The sequence below is a fragment of the Schistocerca americana genome, unplaced genomic scaffold, assembly GCF_021461395.2.
Source record: "Schistocerca americana isolate TAMUIC-IGC-003095 unplaced genomic scaffold, iqSchAmer2.1 HiC_scaffold_1340, whole genome shotgun sequence".
In the NCBI taxonomy this organism is placed as follows: Eukaryota; Metazoa; Arthropoda; class Insecta; order Orthoptera; family Acrididae; genus Schistocerca; species Schistocerca americana.
In genome coordinates, this window is record NW_025725417.1 from 7,501 (window position 1) to 15,000 (window position 7,500).

General features: G+C 52.1%; 3 non-coding genes across 3 annotated transcripts in view; all 3 read right to left on the reverse strand.

Moving 5' to 3' along the window:
• LOC124565853 overlaps positions 1-95 on the reverse strand; it is a 4,219-nt gene extending 4,124 nt beyond the window's left edge. Inside the window, exon 1 of the ribosomal RNA XR_006970637.1 lies at positions 1-95. This exon is cut by the window's left edge and continues 4,124 nt beyond it. This is a non-coding gene — a ribosomal RNA (large subunit ribosomal RNA).
• A 188-nt stretch (positions 96-283) lies between these two features.
• LOC124565847 lies at positions 284-439 on the reverse strand. Its single transcript, XR_006970633.1, has one exon. It is a non-coding gene; the product is annotated as a 5.8S ribosomal RNA (ribosomal RNA).
• Positions 440-790: 351 nt separating this feature from the next.
• LOC124565852 lies at positions 791-2,700 on the reverse strand. The gene has a single exon (XR_006970636.1). It is a non-coding gene; the product is annotated as a small subunit ribosomal RNA (ribosomal RNA).
• Between the last annotated feature and the right edge of the window lie 4,800 nt (positions 2,701-7,500).

Consider the following 7,500-nt stretch of genomic DNA (forward strand, 5'->3'; position numbering starts at 1 on the left):
GCTCGCCGGCTACTGGGGGAATCCTTGTTAGTTTCTTTTCCTCCGCTTAGTAATATGCTTAAATTCAGCGGGTAGTCTCGCCTGCTCTGAGGTCGTTGTACGAGGTGTCGCACGCCACACCGCCAGCCGGCTGTGCACGCTACCGAGTAAGTACCGGTATGCGAACCGCCAGGCGACGGGCGCGCATCGCACATTTCAGGAGGCGCGGCCGGCCCCACAGGCGGCCGCGACGCTCCCAGGTCTGCGAAGCGGGGCAAACGCCGCGCGCTTCAGTATACGTAGCCGACCCTCAGCCAGACGTGGCCCCGGGAACGGAATCCATGGACCGCAATGTGCGTTCGAAACGTCGATGTTCATGTGTCCTGCAGTTCACATGTCGACGCGCAATTTGCTGCGTTCTTCATCGACCCACGAGCCGAGTGATCCACCGTCCTGGGTGATCTTTTCTTAGTTTCCACTGTCTCTTTCAAGACAGTTGCATAGGCGGGACGTAGGCGTGTGGCGGCCCCTGTTCAAGCGTTCTGTGTCCAACGGCCTCACGGCCGATGGGCGTCGTACGGCTCCACACCGGAGCGGACAGGCAGTCGGGCGAAAGTCATTCAAAACCGGCGCCAGGCGCCAGGTGCCGCAGGCCAGCCGCTCCAGCGCTTCAGCGCTCGTACCACACAACATTGGCGTTAGTTTTGAGAAGCACGCGTGGTTCCGCACGCGGCGCACGGCTACTGCGAGCCGTACAGGTAGCGTGTTGCGCGACACGACACGCACACCGAAAGACATGCAGTCTAGTCGGTAATGATCCTTCCGCAGGTTCACCTACGGAAACCTTGTTACGACTTTTACTTCCTCTAAATGATCAAGTTTGGTCATCTTTCCGGTAGCATCGGCAACGACAGAGTCAATGCCGCGTACCAGTCCGAAGACCTCACTAAATCATTCAATCGGTAGTAGCGACGGGCGGTGTGTACAAAGGGCAGGGACGTAATCAAACGCGAGCTTATGACTCGCGCTTACTGGGAATTCCTCGTTCATGGGGAACAATTGCAAGCCCCAATCCCTAGCACGAAGGAGGTTCAGCGGGTTACCCCGACCTTTCGGCCTAGGAAGACACGCTGATTCCTTCAGTGTAGCGCGCGTGCGGCCCAGAACATCTAAGGGCATCACAGACCTGTTATTGCTCAATCTCGTGCGGCTAGAAGCCGCCTGTCCCTCTAAGAAGAAAAGTAATCGCTGACAGCACGAAGGATGTCACGCGACTAGTTAGCAGGCTAGAGTCTCGTTCGTTATCGAATTAACCAGACAAATCGCTCCACCAACTAAGAACGGCCATGCACCACCACCCACCGAATCAAGAAAGAGCTATCAATCTGTCAATCCTTCCGGTGTCCGGCCTGGTGAGGTTTCCCGTGTTGAGTCAAATTAAGCCGCAGGCCTCCACTCCTGGTGGTGCCCTTCCGTCAATTCCTTTAAGTTTCAGCTTTGCAACCATACTTCCCCAGGAACCCAAAAGCTTTGGTTTCCCGGAGGCTGCCCGCCGAGTCATCGGAGGAACTGCGGCGGATCGCTGGCTGGCATCGTTTATGGTTAGAACTAGGGCGGTATCTGATCGCCTTCGAACCTCTAACTTTCGTTCTTGATTAATGAAAACATACTTGGCAAATGCTTTCGCTTCTGTTCGTCTTGCGACGATCCAAGAATTCACCTCTAACGTCGCAATACGAATGCCCCCGCCTGTCCCTATTAATCATTACCTCGGGTTCCGAAAACCAACAAAATAGAACCGAGGTCCTATTCCATTATTCCATGCACACAGTATTCAGGCGGGCTTGCCTGCTTTAAGCACTCTAATTTGTTCAAAGTAAACGTGCCGGCCCACCGAGACACTCACTCAAGAGCACCCTGGTAGGATTGCAACGGGGTCCGCCTCGGGACGCACGAGCACGCACGAGGCGCGTCGCACGCCTTCAGCTCGCCCCACCGGCAGGACGTCCCACGATACATGCCAGTTAAACACCGACGGGCGGTGAACCAACAGCGTGGGACACAAATCCAACTACGAGCTTTTTAACCGCAACAACTTTAATATACGCTATTGGAGCTGGAATTACCGCGGCTGCTGGCACCAGACTTGCCCTCCAATAGATACTCGTTAAAGGAATTTAAAGTGTACTCATTCCGATTACGGGGCCTCGGATGAGTCCCGTATCGTTATTTTTCGTCACTACCTCCCCGTGCCGGGAGTGGGTAATTTGCGCGCCTGCTGCCTTCCTTGGATGTGGTAGCCGTTTCTCAGGCTCCCTCTCCGGAATCGAACCCTGATTCCCCGTTACCCGTTACAACCATGGTAGGCGCAGAACCTACCATCGACAGTTGATAAGGCAGACATTTGAAAGATGCGTCGCCGGTACGAGGACCGTGCGATCAGCCCAAAGTTATTCAGAGTCACCAAGGCAAACGGACCGGACGAGCCGACCGATTGGTTTTGATCTAATAAAAGCGTCCCTTCCATCTCTGGTCGGGACTCTGTTTGCATGTATTAGCTCTAGAATTACCACAGTTATCCAAGTAACGTGGGTACGATCTAAGGAACCATAACTGATTTAATGAGCCATTCGCGGTTTCACCTTAATGCGGCTTGTACTGAGACATGCATGGCTTAATCTTTGAGACAAGCATATGACTACTGGCAGGATCAACCAGGGAGCTGCGTCAACTAGAGCTGAGCAGCCGGCCGCCCGGGAGTGTGTCCCGGGGGCCCGCGCGAACACGCAAGCGTCCGCTCAATTATTCTGCAAACAGGAGGAGGCTGAGCTCCCCTGCACCATACACCTCGAAACCCTCTCAGGTCCCGGCGGCGCGCAGCGCCGTCCTAAGTACTTGGTCGGGTTCGAGAGAGGCGCAATCGCCCGGAGTTTGGCGAGTAGACGCTTTAGGTGCGACCACCCGTGCTCCCAACTGAGCTTGCCGCTGCCGACAGAGGCCCGGGAGCGTGCTGTCGTGGCATTGCCGGCGGGAGACAACACGCGCCACCTACGGTGACCGGCAGCTCCAACGCCAGCGCCACAGAAGGACAAAAGCCCCACTTGGGTGCCGAAGCGAACTCTCCCAGCACAGCGCACGCGCCAACACGTCCGCACAGCTGCGATACAAACCACCTGCGAGAACCGCAGAGGCGACCGAGCAGCAGACGGCGTCGCGGCGCCGAGCGCCGGGCGGCGGCGCATCCTCAGCGCACACAGTCCTCAATCGGACCAGCACACTGCAGATGTCCACCGCGCTTCGCACCGGGCCCGCGAGGACCTACTTTGGCCGCACGGCGCCGCGTGCAGGGTGCGCCGGCGCGCAGCTGCGCCGCCTGCCGCCTCCGTCGGCCGGCGCGCCTGCCACTGGCCGCCCCCACCAGCCGGCTGTAGCGCGTGCGCCCACGCACCGCACGGCCAACACGCCGGGAGGCCCCCCCTCACCGGCCGGGGACGGTCCCCACCCAGCCACCGCCGCGTATCGCTTCACACCCACATGCCATTCACGTTCGTGGGCATGGTGGGTATCGCTGCAACAACCGGTTGGTAGCTCAACCGATCGTCGCCATCACTGATTCACCCCTAGCGAGAACAACCGCACCACAACGGTTTACCAGTTGTTCATTTGCGTAACGTCACCAGCAAACGTAGGCGTCCATCGCATTTGCAAATTCAACGATTGTTGCATGCCTGTGTCAGGTGTCACGACACACTGTCTGCCCACATACACGCAACAACATGTCCACGCTTAGCGAACACGTGGAAGTGGCCCCCGTACGTATGCGATGTCCATTGCGCGAACGACTGTCAACCGGCCTCTGTCGCATGTCGCAGATGTGGAACGCAGTGCACCGTGCTATCACGGTGTGTGAGAAGAGACGACTACGTCTGACAACACGCGCCACTACATCAACAGACGGCTCATGCTGATCGCCATCCAGGGCATACCACACTGCAATCCAGCTCTTATAGGGAGACGACACGTAGCTGAGTGCACAACATTTGGACCGCATGGTTCGCCGTTGTTGGCGCAGTCGTTGTACGGTCACATGTACCACGATGTATCATTCAGTACATGAGGACCAATGTGCAGTACAGTGTGTGATTTGGACGTACAACATCAGCGGACAGTTGACACAGGCCGTACCACAGCGTAGGCTAAGTGCTTCGCCATGCGAATGCCAATGAACAACTGCAAATGCCAATGAACAACTGCAAAGGGCATTGAGCATGTACGTCCTGCTGCCATCCACATTACAGTGTATAGCTGCAAGGTGTTTAACATGAAGCGATACACTGGGGACCGGGCAGTGCGAGTAGCAAACTATATTGCGGGGGGTTGCAGTTAGGCAACACTACACTAATTTAACGCGTCGTATGACAATTACAGAGCAGGTTAAGGCCCAACATGTGTTGGGTTAAGGCCCAACGTGTGTTGGGTTAAGGCCCAACGTGTGTTGGGTTAAGGCCCAACGTGTGTTGGGTTAAGGCCCAACGTGTGTTGGGTTAAGGCCCAACGTGTGTTGGGTTACGTTAAGGGGCAATGTGGGTTACGTTAAGGGGCAATGTGGGTTACGTTAAGGGGCAATGTGGGTTACGTTACGGCGCAATATAGGTTACGTTACGGCGCAATATAGGTTACGTTAAGGGGCAATGTGGGTTACGTTACGGCGCAATATAGGTTACGTTACGGCGCAATATAGGTTACGTTAAGGCGCAATATCGGTTACGTTAAGGCGCAATACAGGTTACGTTAAGGCGCAATACAGGTTACGTTAAGGCGCAATACAGGTTACGTTAAGGCGCAATACAGGTTACGTTAAGGCGCAATACAGGTTACGTTAAGGCGCAATACAGGTTACGTTAAGGCGCAATACAGGTTACGTTAAGGCGCAATACAGGTTACGTTAAGGCGCAATGCAGGTTACGTTAAGGCGCAATGCAGGTTACGTAAGGCGCAATACAGGTTACGTTAAGGCGCAATGCAGGTTACGTTAAGGCGCAATGCAGGTTACGTTAAGGCGCAATACAGGTTACGTTAAGGCGCAATACAGGTTACGTTAAGGCGCAATACAGGTTACGTTAAGGCGCAATACAGGTTACGTTAAGGCGCAATACAGGTTACGTTAAGGCGCAATACAGGTTACGTTAAGGCGCAATACAGGTTACGTTAAGGCGCAATACAGGTTACGTTAAGGCGCAATACAGGTTACGTTAAGGCGCAATACAGGTTACGTTAAGGCGCAATACAGGTTACGTTAAGGCGCAATACAGGTTACGTTAAGGCGCAATACAGGTTACGTTAAGGCGCAATACAGGTTACGTTTAAGGCGCAATACAGGTTACGTTAAGGCGCAATACAGGTTACGTTAAGGCGCAATACAGGTTACGTTAAGGCGCAATACAGGGTTACGTTAAGGCGCAATACAGGTTACGTTAAGGCGCAATACAGGTTACGTTAAGGCGCAATACAGGTTACGTTAAGGCGCAATACAGGTTACGTTAAGGCGCAATACAGGTTAGGTTAAGGCGCAATACAGGTTAGGTTAAGGTACGACATAGGTTAGGTTAAGGTACGGACATAGGTTAGGTTAAGGTACGACATAGGTTAGGTTAAGGTACGACATAGGTTAGGTTAAGGTACGACATAGGTTAGGTTAAGGTACGACATAGGTTAGGTTAAGGTACGACATAGGTTAGGTTAAGGTACGACATAGGTTAGGTTAAGGTACGACATAGGTTAGGTTAAGGTACGACATAGGTTAGGTTAAGGTACGACATAGGTTAGGTTAAGGTACGACATAGGTTAGGTTAAGGTACGACATAGGTTAGGTTAAGGTACGACATAGGTTAGGTTAAGGTACGACATAGGTTAGGTTAAGGTACGACATAGGTTAGGTTAAGGTACGACATAGGTTAGGTTAAGGTACGACATAGTTAGGTTAAGGTACGACATAGGTTAGGTTAAGGTACGACATAGGTTAGGTTAATGTACGACATAGGTTAGGTTAAGGTACGACATAGGTTTGGTTAAGGTACGACATAGGTTAGGTTAAGGTACGACATAGGTTAGGTTAAGGTACGACATAGGTTAGGTTAAGGTACGACATAGGTTAGGTTAAGGTACGACATAGGTTAGGTTAAGGTACGACATAGGTTAGGTTAAGGTACGACATAGGTTAGGTTAAGGTACGACATAGGTTAGGTTAAGGTACGACATAGGTTAGGTTAAGGTACGACATAGGTTAGGTTAAGGTACGACATAGGTTAGGTTAAGGTACGACATAGGTTAGGTTAAGGTACGACATAGGTTAGGTTAAGGTACGACATAGGTTAGGTTAAGGTACGACATAGGTTAGGTTAAGGTACGACATAGGTTAGGTTAAGGTACGACATAGGGTAGGTTAAGGTACGACATAGGTTAGGTTAAGGTACGACATAGGTTAGGTTACGGTACGACATAGGTTAGGTTACGGTACGACATAGGTTAGGTTACGGTACGACATAGGTTAGGTTACGGTACGACATAGGTTAGGTTACGGTACGACATAGGTTAGGTTACGGTACGACATAGGTTAGGTTACGGTACGACATAGGTTAGGTTACGGTACGACATAGGTTTAGTTACGGTACGACATAGGTTAGGTTACGGTACGACATAGGTTAGGTTACGGTACGACATAGGTTAGGTTACGGTACGATATAGGTTAGGTTACGGTACGATATAGGTTAGGTTAAGGTACACATTGTTGTAAGGAAAGGTTTAATGGGGGGGCGGGGCGGGGCGGCCGGTTTGTTGATTGTGATTATAGTAAGTGGATGCCTGCGGCATCATCTGATTTGCCACGTCAGGATGCACCTTTGGCTCATGACAGGCGGCGCTCTCATTCCATGCTTGTGGCAGACCTGTGTCTTTCATTCCTGCCATTGTTTGTGTGCTGTGAGAGGAGGCAGTATTGTGATGTTGGGTGCACCCCTGTGTAGGACATGTGTGGGTGTTGGTGGCTTGGCTGAGCAATGGTGGTTGTCGGGTGGGTGGGATATTCTGTTTTCTGAGTGGACCTCCCAGTCTGGTTATGACAGTGTGGATTGTCTAATGTGGCGGAGAGGATGCACTGGGTGTTGTTCCATGCTGGTGCTTACATATTGTCTGTGTGCGTGTTACAGGCAGAGAGTAGTGCGTGATAAGGGTGTGTGGCTGACGTGTGGTTGTGATTGTGAGCAGAGTCTTTCAGCATGTATACGGACAGTTGTATACATTATCTGTATTCTGATGGCTCTATCTATTACTAATCAGCGCCGTGTATACGTTTAATCCGGTTCCAGTCGAAACTGTTGTATCTCTGTACATTAGTGACACGGCGAGCCCGCTATGTAGTTACTCGTCTCGGCAGCTTCCACCGGTGTATGGCAAATGATTATGGCAAATGATTATAAGGAATCAGTCTAGTCGTCAATACCGATAGTCTGACGTCACATGTCT